At 39.8% G+C, this 24112-nt stretch overlaps 1 protein-coding gene across 8 annotated transcripts in view; it reads right to left on the bottom strand.

Moving 5' to 3' along the window:
- The window catches only part of CNTN5 (contactin 5), a 736829-nt gene extending 715998 nt beyond the window's left edge, over window positions 1–20831 (bottom strand). For 4 of the 8 annotated variants that reach the window (XM_064170405.1, XM_064170386.1, XM_064170419.1 and 1 more), the window contains exon 1: window positions 19608–20084. The gene's annotated coding sequence lies outside the window, so the exon portion shown is untranslated. Of the gene's footprint in view, window positions 1–19607; window positions 20087–20355; window positions 20760–20787 lie in introns of those variants that run through there. The other 4 variants (XM_064170433.1, XM_064170430.1, XM_064170397.1 and 1 more) reach the window with 4 other exon arrangements.
- Between the last annotated feature and the right edge of the window lie 3281 nt (window positions 20832–24112).

The following is a 24112-nucleotide window of genomic DNA, read 5'->3' as shown; positions in this document are numbered from 1 at the left end:
CTCATCCCCCTTATTTAAATCATGTCTTTCCAGAAATGAAAATAAAATGAAAGCTCGTGTGATCGTTTCAATAGGCATGTTATTGTTCCAGATGCCTTATCTTTGGCACTCAGTAATAATTAGGGAAAACAGGAGACATGAATTTGGAAGCCAATTTTTTTTACAAAGAATACAGAGTCCTGTATCATGCAGAACAGGATTCATGAGAATTCAATCCACGTAGCCTGAAACACCATGTAAACCTCCCTTGCATTTCTGTTGTAGAAAGAAAAAAAGGTCACCTAATCATTTTGACTTCTCACAGTGATTCAGCTAACCTATTGTCCAATCTGTTTGGGGGTTTGAGTATGGCAATGGCTCTCCTCAATGTGCTTCAGATGCAGAATTCTACAAAAGGAACAAGTTTATCATTTTAGTATAAAATAAATCTACAAATGTTGGGAAAGACCCAATACTCATGCACTCTCTGAATTATCTTGCAGATATACTTCTTTTCCATACAGTATATATGACTTCATTTTTAGGGTCACACAAAGGGTCTCTCAACCCCAACAAACCTCTTTGGTCATCTCCCATTACCCAGTTCTTCACTGTTTTCTATGAAAAATCATAGGGAAAACCACTTGTCAATCATAAGTGTTGATCCAGGGGGAAAAAAAAGGGGGGGGATGGGGTGTTTCACAGGAAAAATTGTAGTTTGCTTAATTTATATCTTAAAAAATATAATACTTGAAAGTTTGTGTTCAATTTTTTCTTCAAAACTGCATTAAAAATTGTAATTAAAACCACTCTGTCTTGGCTTACTTAAAACGTATCAACTTTTAGATCACTGGTGACCACTCAAAGTGCAGTCTTTTATATATAAAAGGGTAATATGGATGCTCAAGGGTAAGAATGTAGTTTTCAGTGTTTCAGATTTGTGAAGAAACAGAGGAAGACTTCTCTTTCACATCTACTAATTATTTCATTTTTTGTTAGCCTTTTCATAATGGATAAACCACTTCATTGCAATGAAGTGGGACCAAATATGACCTCATCCTCTTGCTCAGCCAGGTTATAAAGCTAGTATTTAGGCAGCATGGAGCTCTGGCTGTATTTTTCTTCTCCCCATGCTCTCTGAGGTGATTTATACTCAAGGAAAAATATCTACAAAGTGACCAGTTTTACCTTATCCTTTCACAGAACACAGGAGTGCTTTTCCCATGACCCTTCAACACTCTCAATGTAACGAGTCAGAAAGTTGCCCAGCAAAAATTATAAAGATCTATTTTTTTCTCTTTTTTTCTACCTCATTTTCCTCTTCCCTCTGGATTTACTTTGTATTCTCTTGCTATACAATAGGCTGACCTACTTCTTTCCATTTAAAACACTTTTTAATATTTTCATCATGTAGAGTCAAATAATCCTTGATGCTGTCTATCAGTGTTGCTTTTCATCAATGCAAATTTCTCTTCTCTAATTATACTTTACACTTCTGCCTTCTTGTCTACAGTTCTTCAGATGATTAAGTACCACCTGCATTATCCACTGTGTAACTTATATTTACATTAATGAAGTTAAACACAATAATGCATATATTATTATGTTGGACACTCTGGTGTGGCACAAATTGCTTACAATGAGGGACAGGCTGTCTCTAAAAAGAGATGCTTCTAGCTGCAGCTTTCCAGTTATGACTGCACTACCTACAATCATGTTTTAAAAACAAGTGTAGGCATGCTGGCTAGAGATGAGGTGATCTGCACAAAAGTAATTTGTTAGAAGACAGAACTGCAGTTTTTCACATCTTTCTTTATTAGTTCTAAAGCAAATTGCAGATAAACCAAATCAAACTGGATGAGACCAGAGAGACCAGAGGTTTAGGATGGAGTGCTTGGATCCACTGCTGGCTGTTTCATTATTTTCTATTTAGCAGATGTAGTCTTGGAAGCAGAACTGAGGACTGAGAGGTGATTCAATTATTAGCAGCAATAAAGCTTCCACTAGTATGTGTTCTGTCTCAGTGTAGCAGTGAGCATTTAATTCCTTTCTGCACAATCAGGGAGCACTAACCATGCAATGCCAATGTACCTGTGCATTTGAATCCTCCCTGATTTCTCAAGAAATTGAAAATATGACTCAAGCTTGGGGATGGCTTTGTCACAGAGATGGTCCAGTAGTGAAATATATCCTCTTACATTGTAACAGCATGAGTGCTATAGTTTAATTTTAATAGCATAGCATTAAAAAAAAGGTAGTTCAGTGATAAGGACCAGGGGATTGAGTCCAGCATTGGTAAGTTTGCAGATGACAGCAAGCTAGGCACAGAGATCGATCTGCTGGAGGGTAGCAGAGCCCTACAGAGGGACCTTGACAGGCTGGATGGGTGGGCAAAGGTCAGTGGGATGAGAATTATCAGGGTCAAGTGCAGGGTTCTACACTTTGGCCACAACAACTCCAAGCAGCGCTACAGGCTGGGGACAGAGTGGCTGGAGAGCAGCCAGGAAAAAAGAGACCTGGGGGTACTGGTAGATAGTAGCTGAAGATGAGGCAGCAGTGTGCCAGGTGGCCAGGAGAGCCAATGGCATCCTGGCCTGGATCAGGAATAGTGTGACCAGTAGGACAAGGGAGGTTATTCTGCCCCTGTACTCAGCACTGCTCAGGCCACACCTTGAGTACTGTGTCCAGTTCTGGGCTCTTCATTTCAAGAGAGATATTGAGGTACTGGAACATGTCCAGAGAAGGGCGAGGAAGCTGGTGAGAGTCCTGGAACACAGCCCTATGAGGAGAGGCTGAGGGAGCTGGGGTTGTTTAGCCTGAAGAAGAGGAGGCTCAGAGGTGACGTCACTGCTGTCTACAACTACCTGAAGGGAGCCTGTAGACAGGTGGGGGTTGGTCTCTTCTGCTAGGAAACCAGCAGCAGAACAAGGAGACACAGTCTCAAGTTGTGCCAGGGGAGGTCTAGGCTGGATGTTAGGAGGAAGATCTTCACAGAGAGAGTGATGTGTCATTGGAATGGGCTGCCCAGGGAGGTGGTGGATTCAGCAGCCCTGGAGGTGTTCAAGAAAAGTCTGGCCGAGGCACTTAGTGCCATGGTCTAGTTGACTGGATAGGGCTGAGTGATAGTTTGGACTGGATGATATTGGAAGTCCCTTCCAATCTGGTTGATTCTATGATTCTGTGATATGCACTGTGAATAACCAGGTCAAAATCTGGTGTCTCTGATGGATTATAGGACTTGTCTCTGTAACAGCTGTTTGCCTTTGGCCTTCTCTAGACATCTAGATGCCAAACATGCAGATTTTAATTGGCTTCTTGCTTGTGTCTAACTCTCCTCCTACTCTACACTGAGTCAGTGTTAGAAAAGGTTTCTTGACTCTATTCTCGTAACTGAAAGTAGTGCTGATAGTGATATGATACCATTAATAAACTTATTAATTAGCCCATTCTCTCATAGGTTCATGTTCCAATGTAGATAACACAGAACATGCTAGGAAAAATTATTGTATCGGGTTTGGCTGAGCTGGTGTTAATTCTGCTGAGAGCATCCTTCTAGTGCTGTGTTTTGCAGTGCTGTAGCTGGATGTTGATAATACACTAGTGTTTTGGCTACTGCTGAATGAGTACCCAGGCTGTGCTTTTCCAACATTTCCCTGCCCCAAGAGTACACTGAGCGGTGGGCAAGATCTTGGGAGGGGACATAGCAGGGCCAGCTGATCCAAACTGACCAAAGGAATATTCCATACCATATGATGTCAGTTCAGATATATATATTCTAAGTGAAAGAAGGAAATGGGGGGATAATTGACTATGCTGTCTGTCCTCCAGAGCAACCACCACGCATGTTAGAACCTTGCTTCCTGGAAGTGACCAAAGATCATCTGCTGATGGGAAGGAATTACATCTGTCTTTGCTTTTGTTTCCACACGTGGTCTTTGATTGTGCTTAGCATTGTTAAATTGCTTCTACATTATTACCAGCCTTTTGTTGTGTTTTCCCCTCTCCCCTGCCCATCTAAGAAGGTGGGTGATAGAACAGCTTTGGTGAGTATTTGGCCCCCAGGAAAATTTTCACCTCTACTTTCACAAAAACTAAATACTTTAAAAGTAGCAAACATGCCATGGTCTCCGATTGTTTATTCACTTTGGTTTCTGAAATGACCAGCATAGGAGGGTGAAGGATGGTTTAACTAAACTAGCAATCAAATTTCAATGACTATCTGCTGCCAACATCTGGCACTCTGGAACTGACTGAGGCTTGCATAGGTTTTCGTATTCCCAGAAGCCTTTTGAATATTAAGAGTTGATGTTCTGACACATTCTCTTCCTCCTGCAGCTGGGTCCAGACTGCTGACATTTGCAAAATGGACAATGTGTCCACAGTTTTCACATACTATACAAACACATTGTAATTGCTTCAGTTACTCTGCATGACTCTTGTTGACCTCTAGATCTTGGCCTTAACTGTTCACAGCCAATGGTTGATGCACAATGATTCAAACAAACTCCGTAAAATTCCATCATCAAAATTCATTGCTGTGTGCAGGAGGGGTTCGCGTAGGTGTGAACATGCACATGTATGTGAATAAAGCCCTTCCTGGCCTCTGCAGTGATGTAGTGGTCCTGCAGCTGATGCTGTGAAGCAGGAAATCCAATTATACTTCACTTAGCATGCATAACTAAAAATGTTATTATTGGTCATAAAATTATCCAGCCCTTTTAAAAATCAAGTCTAGGAACTGTGTGACTATTCCTCAGGCTGACTTCACGCTGTGTGAGGAAGTGCTCCCTCTAATTTGTTTTAACTTTGTCTGCATTATGCAGGCCTCATTTCAGTGTGAGAGAATGTTGAGGCAAAGTGGCTAATTTTCATTTTAAAGTGCCTGGGAATTTGTGCTCAGGCAAACTTCTGCCACTCCTGTGACTGTGCAGAGCTTTCACATATATTATACGGCATTTCCCAAGTCAAAGTACCACCCCAACAGCAATATCTGTTTTCCAAATACATCCTAAAATGGAATGTCAGCACTTTGATAAACACTTTCTGTAGCAAAACAGCGTGTGTGACCAAATGGCAACAGATCACTGTTTACACAAAGAAATGAGCTTAATAAAATGAAATGATGATGAACAGCAAAATACTGTTATTAAAAAATTAAAAAATAAATCCCCATTAGAGCCAATAGCAAACTACATTATCCTTTAACATTTTGAGCATATGCAGATTCGTCATCCTGACAAATGAGGTAGATGAGCTAACAAAGATCATTGCCATTTATTGTGCTGTGACTTCCCCTCACAGAATCATCAGTTCCGAAGGGAAAATTCACTCACGGCCCCACAATGGACAGGCTGCAAACCACAAGTTTCAAAGGCAAGGCATGTGGATTCAGCCCAATGCTCTGGGGTACCTCCCTCCTCTGGCTGAAGGGATATTTTGCATCCAGTAAAATCAATTCTTTTCCCTCGAATTCAGCACCTTGGCAATATGAGTCCTGACATGAGTTACTTCCATTTTTCCAGAAATATCCCCTGAACATTAACTTCTGTAAATGTATTTCAGGATGCAAGTCCTTGAGGATGCAAACACAAGCCAGTTTATTTGTATCTGGAGAGCTGAAAAAATATATATATATTTGTGAATTTCCCCGTGCTGCTAGTAAAGTAGACAAGCTTAATGGTGCAGTAAAAAACATATTAATCAAAAGTAGAAGTCAGACTTTTATACACTGGTAGCAGAGGTTACAAATAAAACAAAATCACAATTGAGACCGAGTGCTTGCATGCTGACTGCTTGCCAGTTGATCAGCCTTCCTTGCTGAGGACATTCTGACACACCTCAGAAGTCACAGACAACAGTCACAGCTCAGATTTTAAAAAATTTGCTCACAGTTTTGAAAAGAAACGCCCAAACCCAAAAACTCCACCAACAAAACCCCACCAGCTTTCCCTGTGCACTCATACATGCATTCGAAATGACTGTTTGGGATACAAATGCATGGAGCTTGACCATCTTGGGTACTTAAAGATCATTTTCTGCCCTCCTTAGTTCACACTTCATCTAGTACAGGCTCTGAAAATTGCACCAATGTTGCAAATTGCTGTTTAAAAAGATGGGCACCTTATCTGCTAGAGAAAGCTGTTACCTTTTTCCCTTAGTCAGCTGCTAACATTAAGTATCATGCAAGAAATCTGATTATTCTGAAGCTTGGCCACAAATAGATCTGTTCAAACTGCTTTTTGCTGCCAGTTTCTGAGAGTTCTATGTCACAGAAAAAGCCACAAAGAGCAGATGAATAGGCAACTGACCCCTTCCCTTATAATAACATCAGTTTCTACAGATGGGAGAATGGACATACTGTGAAAATGAGAAGTCTCTGGTTGCTGAGAATGAGTGGCAGCTAATAGACAACAGGATTAAAAATAGATGTTCAGTTTTCTGACAATCAGTGATACAACCATAGTTCAGAATAAATTTTTATTTTCCATATAACAAGAGTATTTTGAAAAATGTTTATTATCAGTCTCTGGAGCTGTCATAAAAGCTTGTTACCAATTAAAAAAAAAATCACTTGATATGGAAGACCCTCTGACTCTCATTTTTTCTCAGATTATTGTGGTGATTGCTTGACTGTTTCCAAATAAAAACAGAAGACAATGACATATGCATCTACTGTGTGAGTGCTGTTGCACTGGTGTGTCACTGACAGGTGAAAAGCCTCCCACCCCAGCATAAGGATGAGGTGAAATCAGTTTCCCACACCCCAGAGTCCAGAAAAAGCCTTCCGTCATGCAGCAGCACACTTCCCAGGACACTTCTCCTTCTCAAACAGCAAAGGACTTGCAGCACAGTCTTTGAAATGCTGAAGGCAGCAGGCTCTGCTGAAAAATATGACCAAAGTTTGTTCTTTCTCTGGAAAACAACCACACAAATGGCACAGTGGGGATCCGTATTAATCACTGCACAGTGACTTTGGTACAAAACACAACAGGTTAGCAGGTAATTTTGTGAGTTTTCTGTCAACCTTACAAATTCAGTGTATAATACAAAAACCAGGCAAGGCCCTCTCCTAAGTATGATCACATTTAATAAAAGATTTGGAGGAGAAAAATTCCCTGAGTTACAGCTCAGGACCCTCATCATAGGCTGCAGAAATAGAGCTAATTCATTGAAGTGGACAGTGAGTGAACCCTGTGGGCATTTATCTGAGTGGTACAGCAGCCAGAAAATAGTATTTTTTTACCAGCCTCACATGGCACCAATTCCATCTCCATATAATCTCCAGAAATAAATACAAATAAGAACATGACTTTCTGAACATTTCAGATAGAAAAGAAGTACTTTGCTCTACAAGACAAAAACTCAATAGTGAAGAGTTTGTTAAAGTTAAGAAGTATGCTTTTCTTCAAATGTTTCAGGTTGTAAATCCAAAAGCACTATTCCAAGTCACAGTGAAAAGATTAGGTGTAATTACCATGCCCTTCTTAAAAGCACTTGTCCAGTACTTCACTTAAGATTAACTAAATTGCAGCGAAGGTTGCTTAAGTGTAAATTCAGTGTAATGTTGTTTTATAAAGTTGATCAGAACACGCATTTGCCTTTCTTGAAATCAGAACAGCAACCAGTGCTGCTTTTTAGCACACTCAACACATAAGCTTTGTCTGCTCTGTAGGCAGGATCTGGGTTTTCTCTTCCATAGATGAGCAGTATTTATGAGAATAAGACAGTACATTTGACTATGAGGGTATGTTTTAGGTTTTCTTGCCCTGAGAATACAAATGAACGAGTCATCACCTGATATTTAAATGTATATGAGACACCTGCCTCTTATAGGAGGAAATTTAACTAAACAGTTAATTACTGAGTTGCAGTAAACTGTTCTTGATCAGCTGCCTTTTCTCTTTCTTACATTGTTTCTTTCCAACAACTTCTACATTTTCATATTCTCCATTTTAACATTTTATTTAGGTCTTCTTTCCTCTCCTGCCACCCTTGCCTGTTGAAAGCAGTTACGGGATTCTACCTTTGCTCACAGCTCAGCTTTCATGCCCAGATTGTAGCTGTAACCTGGCACCCTGCAAGAATTGATTGGTCACTCAGATCAAAACATTAAATATTTAAAATGGCACCACACCATTCATAATGTGAAATGTAAAGTGTTTGTTTACTCCCTGCTAATTATTTCAGTCTAAGCAGGCAGATTCTGCTGTCTACATTATTAATTAAACCTCTAAAAATGAGCTAAAGGACTGGAAATGCTCTTCTTTGCTGGTAAGAGTGCTAAAGAATAAGCCATAATTCTCGCTAGCCATATGATACCATAAAATCTTTTTCCCCATATCTCCCCAAATGCAAAGATAAATAAATCACCAGGCCATATTTCCAGATGGAAAATTTCCCCACAGGTCATATGCAATAGCAACATATAACAATCCAAATACAGCTTCTTCCAATGATCTGTTTCTTTACAACTGTATTTATGTTTGGCTAGAGAAACATTATATAAATACTCATCACAGGGCTTCGTGGTCAGGAACACTGTGCAGTTATGGAAATCTTGACAAAGATTCACACTGGTGGCAAAAAGGACTGTGAAAAACACTGAAAGTTACGTGGTTTGATGCAAAGTTTGATGGTTCCATTGCACAACCCAAAGACATGCAAAATTCCTGCACAGGGATTTTCAACAATGACCTGAAATTGTGTTCTCTTCTGATGGATGTTTCACACAGTGGTCCAGTGCTGATTTGCAGTTCAGAACCAGAAATGCTCCAAATTCTCATTTTTGTTAGACACAGGGGGATAGATCCAAAGGGAATAGAAAAGACTTGTTACAGCATGCAAAGAGGTGGGATAGATGTAAGTGCACAAGTCTGTGAACTGCAACTTTTGAGTGCTGCAGAATACAAAGCCTACCACTCTGCTGTGTATCTCCACAGGACTCTGGAGCCTAATTATAGAGCTGTATGAAAAAGTTCTGCTTGTCAGCAGGACCAGCAGGGGGAAAAAAAAACTCCACATTTTTGCACATTCACAGAAGAATAAAATATTTAGGCAGAAAATGATCATTGCTGCAGATGGACACTTACTGAACAAAAATGGGTAATTTTTGTGCAGCTCCACTCATCGCTAGCATAGCCAGAATACGTTTGGTAGCAGATTTAAAATCCAACCTAGAACTTTTCACTCACTGTCAATGACAAAATATGCTTCACAGGCCACTAGGGGTTGAGGGTTTCAGGTACATACAAGTTGAGGGAGCTATCCTCAGTGGTGGAGGGCCACATAGGCCCAAATAGGCTCACATAAGCCTTGCCTTGCCTGGACACGTTTTCCCACCCAAACACGTTTTTCTGCCCAAGCCAGAGGTAACCACACTAAACGGACAGAAGGGGCGCAACAGGTCTGGTGCCACAAAGTCTGGCCTGCCCAGGTTATGTAATGTGGATGTAAACAGGTTGCATAAGCCCACGCACTTAGCGTGTGGCCCACCTATGCTCTCCCCATATTGGGAGGTACCAGATCAATGGACTCTTCCCAATTTGGCATGTTTTGGCCTGCTGCCAGATGCTTATTGGACAATATTGTGGCCAAAGGACCATCAATCTCAGCCCACATCTTATAAATAGGGCGATTCAGGTAAACAAAGTGCTCTTGCCACCTCCTCCGCTCACCTCTCCCAGCCTGCTGCCCGGGGCCACTACCTTTATCCGCTATACCTGACCCTTTGTTCCACGGCACTCTGCACCGATCCAGTGGACGATCGAACAAGGTGCTCCCGGCCGGCTGCCGCTCCAGCCTGCCGCATCAGCCCGATCGTGTCCGTGGAATCTTCTCAGACAGCGCCCTCCCAATTCAAATTGAACTATTAGCTGCACGAGAATCAACTACGTGGCTTTTGCTATATATATTTTGGGACCACAGATACTGAGAGTCCCAATTAGTGAGTATTTGAACTCTCTTGATTCAAGTAGCTAAGGAATTTCATGGACTTTACCAGTGGCACTTTATGCCACAGGACTCTCTAACCAGAACATTTCCAAAACCCCTACCAAATTGCTTAATTTGGCTGTAAATAGACATTCTGTAAAACGGTTTCACTAACCGTGTACAAAGAATTTCTGTGGGTTAGCTGGACATAAGTTTGGGGGAAATTCTCTTTGTATATATTAATAAATTAGTAGTATCATAGTAGTAGTATCATAGTATCATCAGGGTTGGAAGAGACCTCACAGATCATCAAGTCCAACCCTTTACCACAGAGCTCAAGGCTAGACCATGGCACCAAGTGCCACGTCCAATCCTGCCTTGAACAGCCCCAGGGACGGCGACTCCACCACCTCCCTGGGCAGCCCATTCCAGTGTCCAATGACTCTCTCAGTGAAGAACTTTCTCCTCACCTCGAGCCTAAATTTCCCCTGGCGCATCCTGAGGCTGTGTTCTCTCGTTCTGGCACTGGCCACCTGAGAGAAGACAGCAACCTCCTCCTGGATACAACCACCCTTCAGGTAGCTGTAGACAGCAATAAAGTCACCCCTGAGCCTCCTCTTAACCTTCAAATTGACCTCATATCTCACCGCAAACGCAGACTCAAACCCCTCTATAACATCCTCAAATGTGCAGACAGATCTACACCAAATTTGGTGTTGCTGCATTTGCTTACACCAGCATAAAATTTGGCTCTGGAAGGTTTTGAGTCCTCCTGAGTAGCCACAAAACCCTGATCACAATTAAAGTAAGGCAAAATGTAAGGAAGTGTCCATCTTGCACTAGGGAGAATGAAGAACTAGTACAAGCATAAAAGATATGCACAAACTTTTAAAGAAAATAATAGTGAGCAACTGCTAGTGGCAAATGGACTTCAAATGCCTACTTTCATTATATTTAAGGTTACACTTTCCCAGTGCATACTTAAGATGAGAAGAAATATGTCTATAAAAGACCTATGCCATACCCAGAACAAGTCATAAGGATCGTGAAGGTATTTTTTTAGAAGAAATATAACTTGACAGGACAGTAGGTGCAGTAATTCTGATTTCCAGTGGTGTTCAGGTAACAGCTTCTATCAAGTGTATTAAAAAAACCTCAGTAACCCACATCAGTATTTTCTATGTGTGTAGTGTGACCCCAATATCCCAAAAGAGGGACTGCCCATTTGCAGGTGCAGGACTTTCATACTGAAGAGTAAAAATTTCTGTGCATTTCCATTTTCTTTCTTTCACTTAGTACTACTGAGCAAAGAAAAGGGATTCAGCACTTCGTGGTCCTCATCATTTCTATATTACCCAAGCTGTGTTTACAACCTCTCACTAGAAAGCCTGTAGTGGCTTGTGTTTTCAGCTTTCGATAAGTGTTTTTCTCTTCAGCTTGTTAAATGTGGTGTGAATTTTATGTGAAAGTGAGGGTTCTTTTCCTCCAACATCACCTTATTTGGCAAGCCTTGCAGTGCTAGAGAGGCTCTCTAATGTATCTCAAGCCTCAAGGACTCTGACTTTACTGTATTAACAAAATACATTTACTTGCTGCCTTTATACATGGCAATGGGAGTCATGACAGGTTACGTTCTCAATACTTCCCTCATCTCTTTCATCTTTCTCTGACATTGACAATAAAATATAAATTACTGAAAAGGCAAATCAAGCAAACAGATTAAGAAATCTAATTTTATGCCAGCCAACAAGTGATGAGGAAATCAAAGGAAAATGGCAATAAAACAGACCACATAAGAGAAAAGGGGGAAAAAAAACAACAAACAACACAAAAAAAAAACCCAAACCAAAACGAAACAAAGAAAAAACAAACAAACATATAACTAAAGTCACAAAATGCAGTCATATTCTTTTATACACTAGTAATGAATAAAGTCAAAATAAAACCTACTAGAAAGCAACAAAAATGCCCTGTATGGGAGCTTCTACTCATACTCTGCCAAGGTTTCTGCTGACTAAACAACCAAAGTGTTTTCTTAAATAAGGAAAAATGATTTGTTCCTGTGTCTCTCTCTCATATAGTATAAAGAAGAAAAATAACTTTCTGTACAGCATGCTTGATTCTGCAAGTTAAGTTTTGTTTGGCTTAATGTTTGAGGTTTTTTTTTTTTCAAGTTAATGGATAAAGTTTTTCTTAGCTGCTTCAGAGAACAGAATTCCCGATGAAGGTAAACCTTTATACTTGTTGTGCTCTGTTACCTCAACACTGTGTTAAAACCAAATGCAGTAACAGAAAGTCCAAAATCGTTACCTTGCATATAGCTGCCTGTTTCTTCCATTGACAAAGTATTTCAGATGTTGTTATACCACCTGCAGGCAGTTTCTAGAGAAATACTTGAGATCCCCTAACCAGCTTAGCTTCCCTCGTGTAGGTGGCAAAATCAAACGTGTCCACTACATTATTCTGAGACGTTTCTCTGTAATCCCTGTTCTCTTGACTTTAATTTTGTTGTCACAAAACCAGTCTCATGCTATCTTTTCTGTAATCTCAGATAACACAGGAATCTAACAAAGTTGTTGAAATAGACAACATTTTTAGTAAGTTTTAGAACTGTTCAACAGTCATACTGTCTAATATGCCAGCTTTTATTTGATACAGGATATCATATGTGAAGTTGTGTCATCATTTTGATGAAGAAAAAAAAAACCTAGAAATTATGATACATCTCTTTTTCTCCCTTACTTGATTGTTCTTTACAAATACTGTAATCCTATATAATCATTCATACATTGTTTATAAATTCAACATACTTCTGAAATAAATCCTTAGCAAATTCCTTTACATTCCTTTATTAACTGTCTTTACAACTAAAGTCGTGCTGCCTCAAAGAACTGTTTTGCAAACTTGATAGAGAAGGAACCTTGAAAGTAACTGACTGGATAGGTCTGGGTTCTAGGTTGGACTGGATGATCTTGGAGGTCTCTTCCAACCTGGTTGATTCTATGATTCTATGATTCAATGAAAATTTACAGATACAAGAAGCATTTTGAAAAAAGTAACTTCTGATGGAAAATGATCTTTTAAGGGTACAACTTTTAGTACTCCCATACACTTAATGCTCCTCAACTTGCTCACTCTTTCTTGATTTTTTCCAGAAAAGGGCTTTGTTTTTCCCAGAGCAGTCTAACTGTCTTGCTGCCACTTTGCAGAAAATAGGCAAAAATTTAACCCAACTTCAACTGAATTATGCTACTTTGATGCTGACTATTTTCTCCTGTTATCGATTGACATACTCTGTGCAAATATCCTCCTGCTACCTGATGTCCTCGATAATGTCTAAATTCATCGCTGATGACATTCAAATTCCCTCCCGAGATGCCTTGAGAAGTCACAAACAGAAGACCGTGCCCATCTGTGAATGACTCAGGCACAAAGTGATTGATAAGGCAAATAAATACTTAGGTGTTAGCAATCAGTCAGTTGTGATATGCAAGGAGGAAAACAAGACCGCAGACATTTCAGCTATATATCATGTTTTCTAAATTATCTCTTTGTGTGTCGATGGTCCTCCTAATAAATTACCCTCCCTCGTTATCTGATCTGTTCTGCGCTTTCAATTATGCCTCTTCTCAAAACCATGTAACAGTCAGTCATTCTCATCCTGAAGCTGTTTCAGCGTCCAGCCTGCATCCTCAAAGTCTGGACAGAGGAAATACTGCACGACTGGTTATGAATTGAGAAGCTGTGCACAGACACATCAAAAAGATGTTACGGCATCAGAGAAGTCATGGCTTTATTCCCAGATTCCCCAAGATGAGTTTTATGTAAGCAATAATACATGACACTGCATATGTTACAGTGGAGTAAGAACATTTTGAGCATCCTGTACGGCATGATACTGAGAAATCAAGAGCTTGTATCACTTCAATATGCAGAGGTGAAAAACCAAAGAAACAATAAAGCAAGGATGCAGAAGCAAGTAACTATTTTGTTTAAGTTACGATTTTTAGACTGACTAACCCAAAAGGTTTTAATAAGAACTTGGATTTTAATCAAATCTCCTGTGAAAGTCCATACACTTGTTTTTAATAACATTTTATCTGAATGAGATTTTAGAAAGCTGGAGAATTAATTTACTTAGAAAAAAGGTCTAAAAAGTACTCGTTTCAGAAGTAACTGTGGACTGTTAGTAGTCTTCAGACAAATTTGCTAAACATTTTACAGCATGTTTTCGTGATCATTACACGTCATAGTGCTGCAGATTGTATCCCGGTTCGTTGGGTTTTTTTTCTAGTATAGGAGCTGATCTTGAAGAAATCTCTACATGATCATAGTAGCATGGCTGTGAAACACAGACATCTTTCCTTAGATGTATGCTTTTCAAAGTTCATAAGTAATAGCAAAAAAGGGAAGAATTCTTGAGTTGAGCCATATGTTCTTTCATTCAGAGAGCATTTTGTGCTTATGGCTCCTAGTACAATGCGCTGTTGATGTATTCAGCATTTAAACGCTTGTTTGGAATACAACCACGTTTCTGTGTGCTCGGCATATATTCCTATACAGGAACATGACAGCTCATGAAATTTTCAGCACTTTCTATCCTGTCCCTTTCAGAATGTGTCCATCTTGTCCTTTTTACATTTATTCTTGTGACGATTTGGATAGATAAATGAATAATCCTGATTACATCACAGTGATATGAACACAACAAAGCTGAATGACTCTGACAGGTCAACAGTACTGAATGACACAGAAGTCTTCCAGCATATTCAGAACAGGTTTCTTGAGTGACTACAAGACTTCTGGAAAATGTCCTCTGTGAGAACAATCTCTGAAGAAGTGGTAAAATACATACTGTGACTTTGCTGACCAATTTTCATGCAATTTTGTTTATTACATCACAGGTCTACATGGAGAACTGCAAAAAACTGAGAGCAGATAGCATATAGAAGTCTGTGGAATGAGCTAACAGGGATAACTGGACACTTTCATAATGCATATGTACTTAAGCAAGTATAATGAAGCACTTTTTTCCAAGAGCAAACTTCTGTCCTGTTCTTTGTCAATTACTACTTGGTTTTGAGAACACACTTTGGGGGAGAGATAGTAACAAACCCATCTTCTGGATATGCATCTTTATAACTAAGCAAGAATTATAGCTTTTCAAGTGTCTGAATTTCTTCTCAAAACACTTTTATGAGGAGGCTATGTATGCTGTTACATTATCTTTTTCTGACACTACGATTGTAAAGTCTTTTTCATTCACCTGACATTCTGTGTAGCTACTGCTCTTGGCTGAATGCATTGCTATGGCAGGTTGTTTACAAACTATAGTAGGAATGTTAAAGATACAAGGCAATGTCCCTCATGTACTTAACGAAGAGTATAAAACAAAACCAAAATGAGGTTCATGAATTCTCCTAAAGTGATGATTTTTGGTTAGGGAAGACACCCAAAAGACTGAGCTGATACTGTGTCTACATCAATTACAAAGCCATATATGCAGTGTTCATGGAAGGATTTGCAGACTAGAGAGTCCCACTGAATATACAGTAAATCTTAAACTTCTGGCTATTAAAAACTAAGCGTTTTTCACTCACAAGAAGCCATACTCCTTCTGTGTTGAATGGAAAGCTGTCATTCTTTACCCCTCTCAGTGACAGCAACGAACAACCTTTGATGCTGGCCTGATTTTAGTTCCATCAGCAGAAGGTTCTCCAAAGATATAATCACGTCTTAACACCATTTACAACAAAACCCTTAAGAGCACACTGAAAAAGGAAACTCCCAGAAGAGGTTTATGATGAATGGAAAGAGTTTGATGCATTTTCTATTTCTAGGTGTGGGAATGAAGAAGAGTTATCAATTTTTCTCCAGGCTGACATGTAAGCTTGATCCTGAAGGAGATGGAAGGAGGTAAACTGTAGTGTTAGTAACTACTACATGACAATATGAATTACTCTCTCATACTGACATAACTTCATGGCTCGAAGTTTAGTAGCTAGACCGAGTGAATGCCTACACAAAGTATTGGTATCTTTGATCAAGAACATCAGCCATAACATGGATGGTAATTCTAATAATTTCATATATTCACAACATAGAGAATTTGACATCATATTCCCAGGTTACATGCCCACTTGTAATACCTAAAACTTGATCTCTGGCCTTTAAGAATTATAATGACAAATCATCCTGAAGATGATCCTCCCTTTTAGAAAGCAGGATATAAGCAAAGATCACATTTTCTTATGATTCATACACTGGGATATTTTCATAAATCAGCCAAGAAATTAACTGTAAAACCAAACAGATTACATACTTTTCCATTAACCAGAATATGTCATCATTGCTTCCCTATCAGCTTGTAATGACACAGAGCCATTAATCTTAATACATATTATGTGTTTGTATAAACACAGATATATGCACACATACACACAATTTGAGGCTTTGAAATCTTAAATTCAAGTAAAATCAGAATGTATTTACCTCACTGTTCTTTACCAGCTTTGTATTTTTTTAAAAAGGCACCAGCCCCTAAGGTAGTCTTATTGATCATAAATTAGAATTGCTCAGAAGATAACTCTGTAGGGACTTGATCATATCCAGACTATTTTTTCCCTTGTACAATGCTAAGAAGTTGATAATAGAGGGTGTAATAGACCCTGAGAAAAATCTCAGAGAAGTTATGCATAGAAAGAGGAAATAAATTCTGTGAAACATCTATCAATATAATACTAGCAAGCAATTGTCTATTTGACATTCATTCTCAGGAATTAAGAAGCTGTGGTGTTTAGGGTTTTCAAGTACAAGAAATTGTTCAAATGATTGAAGTGGCTCTGAAACTGAGAGAAAGTGCAATGCAGAAGCAGCTAGCAGGAACATATGGAGGGAGCAGACCAACAGTGGCAAATTATGCAGTGAATTCAGAGGAACTAAAATTTTGTGTTGCAGGCAACATGCAGAAAGATGAAATAATTCAGAAAAACTATTTTTTTTTGGTGCCACTTGAACCAATCACCTCAGATGGCTCAACAGCCCTTTGGCTTCTATGTTCTTTACACATAGTTTCTGATGCCTTTAGTAAAGATTTGTATTAGTTAATTAGAAATAAATATTCCTATAAGTAAATTAGTCAGAAGACCTTTGGTGTGCTGAATCTGTCCAGTGGAGCAGAGTTTTCTGTGTTGCTAGCAAATCAGATTTGTTTGGGGGTTTTTTTAGTTTTGTTTTTGTTTGTTTGTTTGTTTGGTGTTTGGGGGGTTGTTTTATTTTTTTTGGGGGGGGGTTGTTTGGTTGGTTTTATATGGTAACTTTTGAACAAGCAAGCAAGAAAACTGGATATCAGATTGTCACTTAAGCATCGTACTTTTAACCTCCTTTCATCGAGAGCTCTTTACCTTTACTGACACCCTCTGGTCCTTATCTCTAAGCAGGTCTGAATTTATTCCAGCACTCCTTCCAAAATTTACTTTCAAATCAGTATTTTGTGGAGCACAAAACCGGACATTTTCTGAAACCCACGTATATCACTGATTCCCCAAAAGTTTTTCATGTCAGCAGCTAATTCAGAGGACTTAAAGCAAATTTGCCAGTCATGACCTTCTTGTACTGTATCTATGCTGAGAATCCACTAAGTTATGCATTTCTTAAAGTTGCCCTTTATTATTTCCTAACAGCACAGATTTTAATTATAACTTTTACCTTAGATGCTAGGATATATTTTCCTCAAGATCTGTTGTCAAAACACGTTTTTTCCCAAGTTCTCTGCTATAATTCAGCTTGTCAGGTTTTTTTTTTCTTCCTTACTACATCTGATATCATTATAAAACAAAATTAAGACCCTTTCCCCTGACATTTTAATTTAGAATTCAAAATATAGCCTTCATCTCTATATAGACCAACAAAGCCAAAATCTACACTTTTAGTCTCCAGATCATCCATAGCTATCATCACACTTTTATGTCATGCTCTGTTACTTCTGACTTTTTGCATGGACATTGGGTTTGTATGAAACATTCTAATAGTCAACTTTTAATACCAGTTAACTCCTATCAACTTCAAGAATGCTTAACACTTCATCTACCTTCCTTTATGTATTTGCTGTCTTCCAAGATTGACTTCTTATCCACATCTCTTAATCAATCACATATTTAAAAGCATATTGCCTGAGAGGGCCATTGTATATGAAACATTCCTCAGTTACTATAGTTTGCAACTCAGTTTTTTGTCTTCTTTTTAATATGCTCACACTAGTAAACAAGCACTTCCAACACAACAGATATTTGAAAGTGTCTGAGGGTTTTTTTGGGGGGTTGAGGATTTTTTTCTTTCAAATTGCAGATAAAACTTATAGTAATTAAGGACAATTTATGAAAATATGTTTTTTGTTTCTAACAAGTATCTTGAATAGCATTATAATGTCCCAATTGCTGCTATTTTTTAATATCCACTGCAATAATATTAACTATGATGAATGGATCTTACGTTAATACTGATTGCCATAGAATACTTCTGAAAAAGTTATACTGTAACTCAGCAAGAATTAATTGCACTTTTATTAACTGCAAAATGTCATCCAGACTTTTAATTATCATGGATCTCCCTTAGCTTTTGGCTAACAGTGAGCATGTAATTTATTTGTAGTTTCAAACTATAGAGTATTAGAGCTTGATGAAGACTAGGGGAATGCTCTAGCTCCTTAGAAAAAAATTGGCATTAAGTCCTTCAGTTAAAAAAAAACAACCTACTTTACCATTCAAGGAAAATATTACTTTTTAAATTAAAAACCTTGAAAGAAATTGATGCTGAATTCCTGAAACATTGTAACACATAGAAAACTTTACTCCTAAGCAGTCACATTACAGTATCTTGTGTAACTTCTGTTCTACGAAGTTTCTGCGCTCAACAGGAATGAAATGCCTGACGAAGTACAGATACAGTAATGAATGTTCTTTTTCCTTTTTTCCAAGATAAAAATCTTAAAATCATAGTTTCATGCTCTGTGCTACAGAAATAACTCTCAGTTCATCTTCTAGCCATCTCATAGATACTCCACATGCTCTTATCGACTATCCTCACATCAGAGAGGTAAAATCAGTGCATCTTTATGTAATTCCATCTCCTCTGCCTGTCAGCACGGGAGAACTGTCCAGGCACCACACTTTTCTAATTCAGGACATAATTGTTTATCCCAAAGCCAAGTACTATTCTGAACTTCATAACAATGCAACTTTCAGTGCCTCACTATAAACTCAATATGCTAGTTATTTTCTGTTTCATCCTCAAGCATTATCACGGTTAGGTCTCCGAAACAAAAAAAAATGCACATTAAAACAAGCATTCTTCCACTGGAGTACGTACTTGTTCTAAAAGCCTCACATCTTCACAACTCATTCACTGCAGTAGTTTGCTAGCTGGTTAAACGGCAAGAAGCATAAAGTCGATCACAGTCATTTCTGCTTCAACTTTTCTGCACATTTATGACAACAATTTCAATGTAAGATTCAAAACAAAAAGCAAAACACATAAACCTGCAGTAGGAGCCCAAAACTGGGATCTGTCACCACTGCTGCCCTCACAGCAGGCTGCTCACAGAGATGCCGCGATGGATATTCCAACAAATAAACTGTACACACTCCAAAGTCTAACCAGGGAAAGCAGTCTCTGGCTGGGGGAATGGCAAAGACACTTACCGCTGCTGTGGCACCGTCTTTCTCTCGCCCTGACTCTCAGTCTCTCTCTCCCATCCTCCTGACAGACTCAAATATAGCAGTCCCTTATGGTGCTGAGCCTGTGGGGAGCAGAGGATTGCGGAGTTGGTTTTTTCCCCTTTTCTTTCTTTCTTTTTTTTTTTTTTTTTTTTAAACCATCCAGAGGTAGTTCTCCAGACTCGACCGCTCTCCTCGCCTTGCTCACTGAAGAGACCCAGGTGAAGGCATCCGCGCCGGCAGCTCCCGTGAGCCCCTCCCGGCCCCGCCGTGCCCCCTCCCCGGCGGGGGGACCAAGGCACCTCCCCCGGCAGCTCCGGAGGGGGCGGTGGAGGCTCTGCCCGCCCCTGGCTGGACGTGTCTGTATATATATGCGATGTATATGAGTGTTTATGTGTGTACCACCTCACGCCGCCGCCCGTGGCTCGCTCGCACCCCTAAGCTCACACAGTTCCCCCCCAACCCTTTCCTTTCCTCCTCCTCCTTCTCCTCGCCGCCTTTCTCCTCGAGCTTCTCTTCTCCACTCCTCTCTGCCCCGGAGCGCGAAGCCAAGAGGGCGAGTGCTTTCCCCTACCTGATACTCTTCTCTAACCCAAGCCACCAGTTTCTCCCAGAAACCACTTTCTGCCCCCGCCTTCTCCTTCCTACCCTCTTCCCCATCCTATTTCCAGATAAAGATTTTTATTTCCTTAAATGTATTTTATTCGCCTGCGGTGAGGATGACCCTCCCTACCCCTGCGCCCTGCCGCCGGGGCCAGGCTCCGGGAGCCGCGGCTGTTGCCCACACCGCTGCCGCACCATCTCCGCCTTTATACCACAGCTGCCGCAGCTGGAAAAGCACCAGGGCAGGAAGCGCGGAACCGGCAGCCGTAACGCCTCGGCTCCGGCAGCCCCTTCCCTCCCTTTTCCCTTCCCCGTCATCCATCGGCTTTTAGCTGCAGACCGCTTCAGCAGCTCGCAGCGCCGCGCCGCGCCCCATCTCCGGCGGTGCGCCCCGCGCTACTGCGCCCCTCTTCCCGCCCTCCTCTGCCGTTCCCCCCGCAGCTCCAGCGCTCCTGGCCCTCCCCCGGCGCGGAGCTGCGGGGCAGGGTTGGCGGCGCTGCCCGCCCGCGGCGTCGCTCCCGCCTATTCGCCCCCTTCGTGTGCTCGGCTGCCTCGTACCCACCCGCATGTGCAGTGCGCGCTCCCACCCTGCGCTTTCGATGGCCTCCCTCAGCATCTAGGCTGGCATAATCCTTCTTCCTTTTTCTTTCTTTCTTTCTTTTTTTTTTTTTTTTTTTTTTTCCCTGTAGCAGTGACAACTTTCTGCTGTAACATTTAATATTTCTCTGATCCTTTATACTTCTCTCTCATTTTTCTTTTTTTTTCCTTTTTTTTTATATTCAAGCATTAACGAAGTAACTGTAGTGCCTGGTCTCTGGGTTTTTTGTCTGTTTCAGTGATTGCATTTCAATGGTCTGTGCTCTCTGAACTTGTCTAATGCACAGGTGTGTGTCTGTGTGGGCATTTTTCTTTACTGATAAGTCTTTTTTTTTTCTTCTTCTTCTATCCCAAGTATTTTCTGATCCATGTTTAGGAATTGTGCTTTATTTGTTTTACATTCATGAGGAATTGTCTAATTCAGGAGTTTGCTAGGGGTGCTTCTATAACTCTAGTCTTAAATTTTGGCAATAGTAATATGGGAGTTTTTTCTCTGTATCTTTTCCTCACCTTCTATAATTGAAGCCTCTAGCAAGATAAGTTGCCAGTGACGAGTGACATAGTTCTATACACTTAGGTGGTCTTGTGTTCTCTATGAAAGTCTACCAGAGGATTTCCAGCTCAACATCATGTTAAATGAATTATTTCCACTAATGCTGATGAAGATGATCTTAAAACCAGATCTTTGATTCCTTTTTTAATTTTCATAAGATTGTAAGTTTCTTTTTTTTTTTTTTTCTAATCTACCGTTGTCTTAACTATCACAGTGAGAAAACAAGAATGAGCCCATCAGTATAAACTGTCTTGATCTGCTTAGACTATCCCATATAAACAGAAAAACTGCATGGGTCTCTAGGTGTATTTCTGCTGGGCAAGAAATGTTGCAACTTGACATATGCAATCTTCTCTTCGTTGACACAATTCACAGAAAACGATCACCTGGTCATTATTTCTAGTGTTACTAGGTTACAAGGTAGCATTTAATGAAAAGCCAGAAATAGTGACTGCATTAATTCTGACCTTATGAATAACTTATGAGGCTTCATTTCCCAATATTTCCAAAGCCAGAAGGATTTTTGCTAATAAATGCTGTGGGGTTTTGTTGGTGCATTTTGCACCCTGTTGTTCCTTGTGACAGTAGCAAGGAATTACTTTAAAGTTGTGATTACTATTTTTTTACAGGTAGAGGTGGAATTAAAATAAACAGTTTGGTTTTGTTTTGGTTTTTTACATCATAACACTGAACTTTGTGGCCTTTATCTTCCCTTGTAAAATTTATAGATAAGGGTTATTTTTAAAGGCTACCTTAAGGCACAAATGCCACATCCATTTGGCTACATTATTATTTGTTTTAGCTCACTTTTAGTTGAGAGTTTTTTTCAGAGTATCCATTTATTTTAAATGGCAACTTGTTATGTTTGCTTCCATCTTTTTAACTTCACATCAATTTCTACAAGGACTTACTTTTACCTCCTCCCTTAATAGAATCAGGAAGGGACTGTGTATGTATGAGGAATAGTTTTGTCTTTGATTGGAAACAAAGTGGCACACAGTTTTTAAACGGGTTAAAATTTCATTTAATTATGCGTATCCTTTGCAAGGTCTGTTCTGGTTTTACTCTTTAAGGCCATGAGGAGTTTCATATATGTTCAATGTTTAATACATAGACAGTGAATTATATTCACATAAATTACAGTATTAACATTTCTATAGACTTTAAGTCAACAGACCTGCATTTTGCATATGTGATCTAGTTGTTTAACCATCTCTGCATAAACACCTTATCTTGTCTCCGTGTCCCCAGTGGGCAAGCAAACAGATGCAGCACATCTGCAGTCTTATTTTTGAGCTCTTATGTTTTGTATATATTTTCATTTAATTTTTCAGAGCATAATGTATTCCTTTTACTCACCACATGGAGAGCTGTCTAACCAACTATATTGGTTTTGGTTGCAGTAGAGTTAATTTTCTTCACAGCACCTAGTATGATGCTGTGTTTTAGGCTTTTGCTGAACACAATACTGACAGCACAGGGATGTTTTAGTTATGGCCAAGAAGTGCTTACACAGTCAAAAGCCTTTTCTGATCCTCACACCACCCGATCTGAGAGTAGGTTGGAGGTGCACAAGAGGTTGAGAAGGGACACAGCCAAGACAACTACAAGGTGATATCATGCTCAGGATGTAAAGCTGGAGGGAAAAGAAAGAAAGGTGGGATGTTCAGAGTTGTGATCTTTATCTTTCCAAGTAACTGTTAATTTATGATGGAACCCTGTTTTCCTGGAAACTGCTGAATGATTGCCTGCCAGTGGGAAGTGGTGAACACATTCCTTGTTTTCTTTTTTTGTATATATGGCTTTTGCTTTAATTATTAAGCTATCCTTATCTCAACCCACAAATTTTCTTACTTTTACTCTTTTGATTCTCTCCTCCATCTCTCTGAGGAGAGGTGAGCAAGTGACTGTGTGAGGCTTAGTTGTCAGCTGGGGTTAAACCACAGCAGCAAAATATCCCAATATTATTGGGATATTTCACTGTTCTGTCTTAACCAACTGCAGAATGTAAGTAAAAGATAGAGAGTGAGTTTTGAAGAAAGTAATTGACTACACAATTTTTCCCCCATCACTTGTGTCCACAACAGCACTGGAGGTGTAGCTTTAGAGTAGCATGAGAACTCTCTCTTTTCCTCTGCCCATTTAGCATGAGAAGTTGCTTCAGATACCTGGAGGACAGTGTTTGACAGATACTAGTTTTTGAAAGGTATTCACTGGCCCTGTTCTAGTACATAGTAGTATAATTTTAGTGGCAACCACTATATTTTGTCCTTCCCTAGAACATCTGGATAGACTCATTCAGCTCCACATGGCTGCATAATTAGAGTTATAAGGAAATTTTGTAGGGAGATAAGCAGAATTGTGTGTAAATGTGACACATAATTCTTCAGGCCTTCGGCAAAGAGCACAAGATTCAGAGCCTACCATGCAAGCTTTCAGTTATAGCAGATAATTAACAAACTGGAGACGTTAGTAATGGGAGGAAGATGCTGCATAAAATACAGAAAAAAGACCAACCTCTGGGGACTTGAGCCTCCTAAATTTTCAGAAGCGCAGACAGATGACAGCTGGTCCAACATAAAGACTGGAAGAAAGTTAACCTATTTGAAAAAGTTCTGAAGCAGCATAATGAAATGTGTTCCGTATGACAGCTTTGCATCATGTCACAATGGTCTTTTTGATTCTACAAGAGAAACTTGTAAGCCAAATGTTTTCTTTCACTGAACTGTGGTGTAAC

Source organism: Pogoniulus pusillus, chromosome 3 (genome assembly GCF_015220805.1).
Source record: "Pogoniulus pusillus isolate bPogPus1 chromosome 3, bPogPus1.pri, whole genome shotgun sequence".
Taxonomy (NCBI): Eukaryota; Metazoa; Chordata; class Aves; order Piciformes; family Lybiidae; genus Pogoniulus; species Pogoniulus pusillus.
This window is presented reverse-complemented; position numbering and strand designations above follow the sequence as displayed.